Source organism: Callorhinus ursinus, unplaced genomic scaffold, assembly GCF_003265705.2.
Source record: "Callorhinus ursinus isolate GAN/ISIS: 27379988/994484 unplaced genomic scaffold, GSC_fseal_2.0 scaffold38, whole genome shotgun sequence".
NCBI lineage: Eukaryota > Metazoa > Chordata > Mammalia > Carnivora > Otariidae > Callorhinus > Callorhinus ursinus.
Window position 1 is genome coordinate 11819519 of NW_027397100.1, and position 9685 is coordinate 11829203.

The 9685-nt window shown below is 49.9% G+C and overlaps 1 protein-coding gene across 16 annotated transcripts in view; it reads right to left on the reverse strand.

Annotated features, from left to right (window-relative positions):
* Positions 1-2848, reverse strand: part of RALY (RALY heterogeneous nuclear ribonucleoprotein) — a 155491-nt gene extending 152643 nt beyond the window's left edge. For 3 of the 16 annotated variants that reach the window (XM_073880551.1, XM_025876302.2, XM_073880547.1), the window contains exon 1: positions 2403-2848. The gene's annotated coding sequence lies outside the window, so the exon portion shown is untranslated. Of the gene's footprint in view, positions 1-1666; positions 2030-2402 lie in introns of those variants that run through there. The other 13 variants (XM_025876300.2, XM_025876299.2, XM_073880545.1 and 10 more) reach the window with 11 other exon arrangements.
* Positions 2849-9685: the final 6837 nt, after the last annotated feature.

A 9685-nucleotide genomic window follows, 5' to 3' on the forward strand; every position in this document is an offset into this window, starting at 1 on the left:
CCTTTCTTCCTCTGTAAAACAGGGATACTAACTAATTCATACATTCGGCTCTGAGGAATGAATGAGATACCCCACAGAAAGTCCTTAGTCCAAGAACTGGTACCCGGTTAAGTACTTAATAAATGTTAGCTATTATTTCTACTACTACAATAGACTTTCACTGCCATTTCTCACAGTCCCCACACAAACAGGTTCACAAGAGCCACAATGAGTGGCTCAGTTAATGATGCTTACATCAAATCCCCTGCCCAGGAAAGGTGTCCCGTCCCCACCACTTGTTAATTTGGTGACCTAAGTAAGGCAAGTGCCCCAACCTTGCTGTGTCTCAATTCCCAATTACAGCTGTAAAAAGGAGATGTAAAGCAAACTCTTAAGAACTCCCTCACAGAACTGGGTTAGAAATCAGATGATTCCAGAAGAGTACTAAAAACCATAAAGTCCCATACGATAAAGGTAATGACTAATGAGAACTGGGTACACCTGTGCACAAAATCTGACCTTTTAATGCTAAACCTAAGGCATGGAGAGTGGCTGGAACTAAACAACTTTCTCAAGATTTCAATTTACTCAGGATTCCTGTTCTGTTAAGGCCTGAATAAGTAGTTTAGTGCCCCTTCAAAAGGTGGCAAGGGATGGAAGAAATAAAACTATTACTGGACTGCCAAGCAAAAGACTGGGAATTCTAATTCTGATTCTGTCACTAAGGCAGTCTGTGAATTTAGACAACTTACTTCCCCTTTCCAGTGTTAACAGGATAGGGGGAACAAGGCAGATAAAAAAGTTAGACCAGATGGTAAGACCCCTTCCAGGCCCTACCTACCACAACTCTTAAATCCAGAATTTTGGAAAGAGAGCACAACAGACCTCCAGAATCCAAAGAACTAATGCAAACATTAGGAGACTCCTTCAAGATGTGCCCTGGGAACTCTGATTTTTAGACACTTCCCACAATAGGGATCAAACACACTGGAAAACTAGAAACTTGCCGAAGTTAATTTTACTTCACTTTTACCCCTCTTGATCTTATCTGAAAATAGGAAAAATAAAACCCTATTTGAAGGCAAGGAGTTGAAGCTGTTGACTTGAGCCACTTCCTCCTCCTCCTCCCCCAAGTAGGAGCTATAAATCTAAACACTATAGAGAACACGCAAGGTTGGGGGAGGGGGGGCGGGGAAGGATCATGCCATAAATAAAATACAGACCTCACTGTTCTAATGACTTAAGCCTTCCATGAGCCAAAACCCCAGAGAACTTCAGCTGTTCTTGAGATCTGGAGTCCCCTACATTCATCAAATTCTAACGGGCAATACTAGCAAGAAATTCATAGTAATTTCCTTCCCCCCGGACCTCCCCTATCCACAGAATGGGATTTCATCCACAGTATAGTGGACACTAGCCTAGGAGTCAGGGAAAACGGAGTGACCCAAGGATAAGTCAAAATCCTCTCTGCACTACGAGATTACACAAGCTGACACTAAGAAATAAATAACAAGTACTAGTACCACGGATTTACACTCCTGTGGCTACTGTGATTTGAAGCGAATTATTTTACCTCTCTGCACCTTGACTTCTGCTTATGTAAAGGGGGATAACCCCCAGAAGGCCGTCCTGAGAATTAAATGAAATAAAGCTTACGAAGTTCCTAGTCAAGTCCATTAAATGTTACCTGTTGGTATTAAACACTTCTCTCACATACTAGTCCCCTAAATCCACAAACATCCTGCGAAGCGACTTTCTTTGCCCCATCTTACAGAGGGGCAAACTGAAGCTCCGCCGCACAGGGGGCTGCGTTAAGTGCGGAACACCGCCCCAGCTCGAGGGCGCGTTGTTGCTCCCCTCCGAGCCCCAAGGTGTGCAACGAGCCCAGCAACGGCAGCGGTGGGGGCCGAGGCGGCGCTCAGGCCCGCGAGGAGGGAGGCAGGGCCAGTTCTGCGCGCCGCGGGGAGCCGGCAGACCCAGCCCGGGAGGGAGAGCGGGAAGAAGCCCGAGCCGGGCTAGAGCCCGGGCCGGGCCCGCCCAGGCCTTCCCGGCGCGGCCTCCACTCCCCTCCCTCCTCCCCTCGCCGGGCGGAGCGGGGCGCGAGCACAAAGACTCCAACTTCCGAGCGGGCGCCGGCCCACCCCGCCAACTCCTGGCCCAGGCCCGGCCCGCGAGGAGGAAGCGGCCAGGGAACGCCAGACGGCCGGGGGCAGGCGCGGATGGGCCGGGCCAGCGACACGGGGTTTGGGGGGAGGTGCGGGGGGAGGGGGCCGGGAGTTAGTCCCGCTCCCGGGACGCCCAGAATGGCCGAAAATAAGAGTTCCTAAAAATAGGCAGCAACCCGCGCGAAGAGGTGGGCGGCCGAAAAGGAACAAGGAACACTCCCCCGCACCCCCAAGGAGACGCCCGTGGCCCCCACTCACCCGCGCCGAGAGGTCTGGAGGAAGCCGCGCGGCGCAGAAGGAGGCGGTGCCGCCGCACTCGGGGGCGGAAGGGAAGGAGAGAAGGAGGAAGAAGGCGGCCCCGGCCGCGGCGTGAGGAGCTGAGCACACGCGCGGGAGTCGCCCCCGCCGCCGCTCCCTCAGCTTCTCTCGGCTGTGCCCGCCTTGCGCCCGCGCCGTTCGCGCGCCCCGCCGCACTGACAGCGGCGCGAGCCCCGCAGCCGCGAGTCCTTCCCTCGGCCGACACCACTGAAGCGCGCAGGGATGGGGGAGCCCTGAACGGCTTTCCTCAGCTTGGCCCCGCCCGCCGCTCCAGCCCCGGGCCTGGGCCCTCCCTCCACACCCCCGACTCTGCCTCCAGAGAAGGACACAGTGACACAAGCGCTGGGAGTCCTCAGCCCCACCCTGACACAGCCCGACTTCCCGAGCGCATGGGTTCCCCCCACCCCCTCAGCCTCGCTTTGGAAAGGTCCAGAGCTTCGGCGGGGAGGAAGAGGAAGGCGGGGCCAGGGCGGGGCCTGACAGGGAGGAGGGACTGAGGAGGAAGCCTGGGGAGGCGGGGCTAAGGTCGGGAAAAAAGAGAGAGAGAGAGAGAGAGAGACTCCTCTACACCAATAAGCGAGCCGAAGGCGGGGCAGGGCTGACAGGGTGGTGATGCCAGAGAAGAGAGAAGCGCAAGGCAGGTATGGAAGACCGTGGAGGCCGCGCGGAGCCAGGAGCCAGGGCTGCGCTTGAAAGGAGGGGCTGTGGGTGGGGCTAAACGGAGGCCGTGCCCGTAGGAGGAGTTAAGGGTGGAGGGAGACAAGGGGCGAAACTGGGGAAAGCGGGGCCCTTAGAGGAGGGGGCAGGAGATGGGGCCGAAGAGAGATCCAGAAGGGAGGAAAAATTGAAGCGGGACAGAAGGAGGCGGGCCCGGAAGCAGAACAGGGAGGAGGGGGCCCAAAGGTGGCCACTCTAGGGATGAGCCGGAAGGAGGCTCGTGCTGGAGGTGGGCGGGGCCTGGAGATGGGACCCAAACACGTTGGCGGGGGGCGGTGCCCGAGGAGTGCGGGAGGGACGCGGTAGGAAGGAGCTCCAGGTCCTTTCACTTTCGGAGAACCAGGTGCGTGGACTGGGCTAGGATAGCTCCTCGCAGCCTAGGCTAGGGCTGGGCGGAGAGGCCGCGGTTGGGTTGGGTTTGGGGAGGACGTGCCACTCCCACCTACAAAGGAGGTTAAATTCAAGTACCTTTACCCTTCTAGGGTGCGGGAAATGTTTTATAACCCGATCTAGGTGGTGGTCCTCTCTACTGAATTTTTCTCCTGTCGGAAACTCTCACCCAAATCAGTGTTCCAGGCTCCACGGAACAGCCGGAGGGGCTTGCAAGAGCACTCGAAGACCGTTGCCCTTCTCAGCTATAGACTTCCTTGAGGGCTGGGAACTGTCCAAATTCTCCATCTCCGACCTGTGATTTCATGATTGTATTTTTCACATTGCTGCCCCCAGAACCTGCCTAAGAGACGCGAGTCCTAAAACCTCAGAGTCTGGATGGAATCCTGGCTCTGCCAGACCAACAATTACAACTCTGCTTGTGTTGTTTGATGACCTCCGTGTCTCCCTTCAGAGGAAGAGAAATCAAATTAGAGAGATAGTGACACTGAGACCAAGGCCAGGAACGTTCTTCCCCTATCTCTTCTAACTCTGGTTCCTTCTTATGCCTCAAGTCTCTATTTAAATATCACCTCCTCAGAGAGGATTTTCCTGAACACCCCACCTAAAGATGTTCTCTAATTTGGCCTCTTGTTCATTTCCTTCATGGCATTTCTTATTCTTGTCATTTTTTGGTCTGTTTGTGTGTTTTTGTCTGTCTCGCCACTAGAAGGTAAGTTCCATGAGACCAGAAATCTTTGGTTGTGAGTCCATCACTGTTACCAGACCTGGTACAATGGCTGGTATAGACCTAACGTTCAATAAACACTTGAGTGTTGGGCGCCTGGGTGGCTCAGTCGTTAAGCCTCTGCCTTCGGCTCAGGTCATGATCCCAGGGTCCTGGGATCGAGCCCCGCATCGGGCTCCCTGCTCTGAGGGAAGCCTGCTTGTCCCTCTCCCACTCCCCCTGCTTATGTTCCTCTCTCGCTGTGTCTCTCTCTGTCAAAAAATAAATAAAATCTTTTAAAAAATAAAATAAAAAAATAAACACTTGAGTGAATGAATCAGTCAATCAACCAATTAAGGAATAGGTCCCTGCCAATCTCTTCTGCTCTGTTTCTGGCCACTCCTGGCTACTGGCCTCCCTCCCTTTGTACCAGCCTTAAAACCATGTGTACTTGAATACACCCCAGTCTCTCAGCACCCTCTGCTATAGCATTCTCTACTTGGACTGCTCCTCCCCTTCTGCCTAGATGCCTCCTGTTAATCCTTCAAAACTCAGCTCAGGAACCACCTCCTCTGAGAGGCTTTCTCTGACCTCCCATCCTCCCCACCACCAGGTGTTCACCCCTCCCTGTTCATAGCCTTGATTATGAAACCTGCCTATGCAGGTGATAATCCTCTTCCTGCTGGCACTGAGGATTATATTCATAGCTTCAAAGGTCCTGATCTGCCCTCCGCTACTGTTCGGACCTTATCCCCTATTGTATTGCTTTCACCTCCTCTTACTCGGCTCCAGCCACATTGGCCTTGCGGTTCTTCTGACATGCCAAGCATACTGCTAACTTCAGGGCCTCTGCACTTGCTGTTGTGTCTGCCTCAAATGCTCTCCTCCCAGATGTGGGCGTGGCTCACTCCTTCAGGTTTCCACTCAAAGGTCACTTCCCCAGAGAGGCCTCCCCCGACCCACATTTAAAATAGCAACACCATGGGGCACCTGGGTGGCCCAGTCGGTTAAGCGTCTGTCTTCAGCTCAGGTCATGATCCAGAGATTGAGCCCTTCTCAGGCTCCTTGCTCAGCCTGTTTCTCCCTCTCCCTCAGCCTGCTGTTCCCCCTGCTTGTGCTCGCTCGCTCTCTGTCAAATAAATAAAATCTTTTTAAAAAATTAAAAAATAAAATAGCAACCCCCTGGAGTGCCTGGTTGGCTTAGTTGGTTGAGCATCCGATTCTTGGTTTCAGCTTAGGTCATGATCTCAGGATCCTGAGATTGAGGCCCATGTCTTGCTCTGCACTCAGGGCTGCTTGAGATTCTCTCTCCCTCTCCCTCTGCCACTCCTGCTCACTCACTCACCCTCCCAAAAATAAATAAATCTTTAAAAAATAAAATAGCAACACCCTACTTCTCTGTACCCTTTCCTGCTGGATTTTTCTCCATAGCACTTATTACCACCTGAAATATTATTTGTTCATTTGTTTGTTGTCTCTTTCCTGTCCCCACCTTCTACTACACTTTTTGTGATCTTCACAAAGACAAGATTTTGTCTGTTTTGCTCATTCCTCATCCCTAGAATGAATATTTGTTGAATGAATGACTATGAATTAAACAGAGAAGTGTTAGGAATATTCTGTGTTGTCCAGAAGAATCCCTGAAGATTAAAGCATGAAGGAAGATGATCTGGGATCTTGAGATCAAGCCCCACATTGGGCTCCATGCTCAGGGTGGAGTCGGCCTGGGATTCTCTCTCCCCCTCTCTGCCCCTCCCACTTGTGTGCACATTCTCTCTCTCTCTTTCTCTCAAAAAAATAAATCTTTAAAATTTTTAAAAGAATAGATCGATGATAGGAATTGGCTCACCTGGTTATAGAGGCCGAGAAGTCCCATGATCTGCCATCTGCACGCTAGAGAACCAGCAAAGCTAGTGGTATAATTCAGTCCAAGTCCAAAAGCCCAAGAACCAGGAGCAGTGATGTCCAGTGTCCTGGGCAAGAGAAGATGGATGTCAGTTCACGCAAAGAGCAAATTTGCCTTTTTATTCTAATCTGTCTTCAACAGATTAGATGACACCCACCTGCATTGGTGAGGGTGATCTTAGTGTACCAATTCAAATGCTAATCTCTTCCAGAAACACCCTCACAGATACACCCAGAAATGTTTTACCACCTATCTGGGCATGCTTTAGCCCAGTCAACTTGAGACATAAAATTGACTATCACAGCCACCATGAGGGAAAGCCAGCCAGAGAAATAAAGCCATCACATGGAGGAGGGCAGGACTAAGAAAACATTATAGAAAAAATGAGCCAGAGACCTGATAAAACCATACCTGAAGCTTGACCCACCTCTGGACTTTTCCATGAACCAATATGTCTTTATGGTTTGAGTAGCTTTAGTTGGGGTTTTTGTAACTTGCACTGAAAACAAATTTCCTAGCAGATGAGTAGGGTTCAACAGGTGGAGGTATAATGCCTCACATTTTTATGGGGAGTTTGTTTACAGAATGCTGAAGGGTATTCCAGATAGGGAGACTAACAAGTATAAAGGCAGGAATGTAAGAACTAGCACAAGGTATGAGCTGCGTTGGGAAAGATGAGATATAAAAGATAGGCTAGAACTAGTATCTAGAGGAACTGGGTTTCTACACTCAAGTTGGTAGATAGTGGGAATCACTGAAAAGTTTTGAGCAGAAGGTGCTTTAAAACGATAAAGTGTCAAGGTCAGAACTAACTTTAGAAGTAATCTGATTCAACTTTGAGCTGTTTTGTCTTCATTTCAATGTGACACTGCCAATGCCTCACAGATGGGAGGCAAAGGAATCAGGATTTGAACCCAGGGCCAGCTGAGCCCCAAGGCATACATTGAACCTCTTCCTCTCTCCACCACTAATTCTGCCCTATGAGCCCACCCTGAATGGGTGAATCTCTCTTCAAAGATTTGACCATGAGGTTTGTAGAGCTACCTGAGGTAGGATGAGGAAGATGGATGTGAAAGATAGGAGAGTAGAAGGACCCAACAGGTGTCTTCATTGGAGGCAAGGAATGAAGGCAGATGAGGAAGGCAAGTGAATTAGGAGGAAGGGACAAATGAGGGAGAAGGTGGTAAGGGAGAATCAGCAGGATGTGGAGAAGGAGCAAATGGAAATGGAGGGATATAAGAAGTCATTGAGGAAGCCACAGGCTTGTCAGAACGGGTTGAAAAATCAGATGCCTAAGGGCCAGGCAGGGACCATAAATGAGCAAAGTGGGTAAGATAATAAAGAGTAAAGGGGTCTGTAGTAAGCTGGGAGCTCATGCTCCTTCAAGAGGAGGCAACCACTATACTAGTCATGTGGGATAGAGATGCCCAGGATTATTGCCAGTTGCCAGGTGTTAAAAAAACAAAAACAATTAAAAAAAAAAAACCCTGCAAGTCCAGATTTTTATATGAAATCATCTGGTTTTTAAGTGCTGGCACCTAATTCAAATTAAAAAAGCACTGTCCTGGCCAAAAGACTCACACCTTAGGGCTGAGTTCGGCCTGTGAGCAGCTAGTTTGTGCCTGCTAATCAATTTTGGTCCAAACCCCCTTCACTACTTACCAGCTGTGTGCTCTTGAGCAAATTGCTTCACCTCTGAAGTCCCAGGTTCTTTTTTTTTTTTTAAGAGAGATTTTTCTTAATTTCTTTGAGACAGAGAGCATGCGTGCACAAGCAGGGGGTTAGGGGGTGGCAGAGGAAGAGGGAGAAGCAGACTCCCTGCTGAGCAGGGAGTCCAACGTGGGGCTCAATCCCAGGACCCCGGGATCATGACCTGAGCCGAAGGCAGACGCTTAACAGACTGAATCACCCTGGTGCCCCGGAAGTCCCAGGTTCTTATTTGCAAAATGGGGATAATTAATTCCCCACATTAGAGGGTTGCTGTAAGGATTTTTAAAAATAAATGTATGTAAACCACTTAGCACAGTACCTGACCAAGGGCAAGCAAACATTCAAAATAATTTTATCATCAGTGTGAAGGTTATTTTTTTTCCTGTAACCCATGAAATCATGAACTAGATAAACTAGAAAGGTCTTCAAAGACATCTCATCCAGGGGGTTTCAAACCAGTTAAGCTCTAGAACCCTCTTTTAAGCCAGACTTTTCACAGAAAGGCAGTGAATAAAACAGATGGGGGAGGGAAGTGGCTCTGAGTAGGGGAGGGAAACCCAGAGTCTGGCCTACTAGGCCTTCCCACCCCACAAGCAACAAACCACCCTCCTTAAGCTGTAGTCCCTCCACAAAATTCCAGGGTGTTACAGAACACAGCTTGAGAATCATCATTATATTCCAGGTCCCATTTTAGAAATATGGAAACTAAGGCTCAGGAAGGCATAGAAATTTGCCTAACTTTCAGTGACAGGAAGGGATTCCTGCCTTCCATGCTACTGCACTTTCCAGTAGGAATGGCGCTCCCTCCTTCCTGTCCACCAGGTTGAGAATAAGCTCTCTCTTCGTGTAGGGAGTAGCCCCCCTAGCATTGACCCAAAGCCCCAGGATATAGCCAGGGTTGATGGTGGCCAACTAGTGGGGGTGGGGAATGAACTCAGGCTTACAGAAGTAGAAAAGGAATTTATCTGGAGGGTACTGGGATCTCAGAGAGCGGAGGTGCCAGGACCAGGGACACAGATGTTGCTAGAACTCTTCCCCAGTCCTTGTCTTTCCTTCTCTCTGCATGTAAGCTTTTCTGCTCAAGGCTGGACACAGCTGCCATAGCTCTCAGCACTCGCAACTCTCAGCTGCTCCACCAGACAGCCTGCAGCTTTCTGCTTCCAGTCTTAATGACAGAATTTTAAGCAAAGACTTTGCCCCTCCATGAGCAGGTGCTCATCCTGAGACCAATTATCCACTGCTGGTGGGGTCAGGTACTGTGACTGGCCCAGCTTGAGCAAGGTGCCCACTCTGTAACCAATCATTGTCAATAGGGATGTGAGATGGATAAAAAGATGGCAGCCCCCATTAGAACCACATGGTTAGAGAAGGGGACGAGCATTTCTCTCCTCAGTGAAGCTTACCTCATCTCCCCTGCCATGCACACTTGCCACTAGCTAAGTTTAAATGAAAGGTTCCACTCTCCAAGCTTTGTTGCCCTTTATAACTATTAGAGAACACACATCCAGCTTACCTAGAGAATGGAGGCATGTCTTGTCAATCTTTGCATCCTTGCAACACAGTCAAACAAGAAGCCCCCCTAAGTGCTGTCAGATTGGATTGGACTGAACTGATCCTTGGAGGTGTTTAGTCCAACTCACCCATTTCATAGATAGAGAAATGAGACCTAGAAAGGGTAACTCACATGTCATGAATGCTGAAAGCTGTCCATCAGAAGAGTTGCAGAACCAGGGCTGGAGACCGCTCATCTTGACTTCTAGTCCAGGGCAGATTAAACTCTGTGTTTAATCCTTG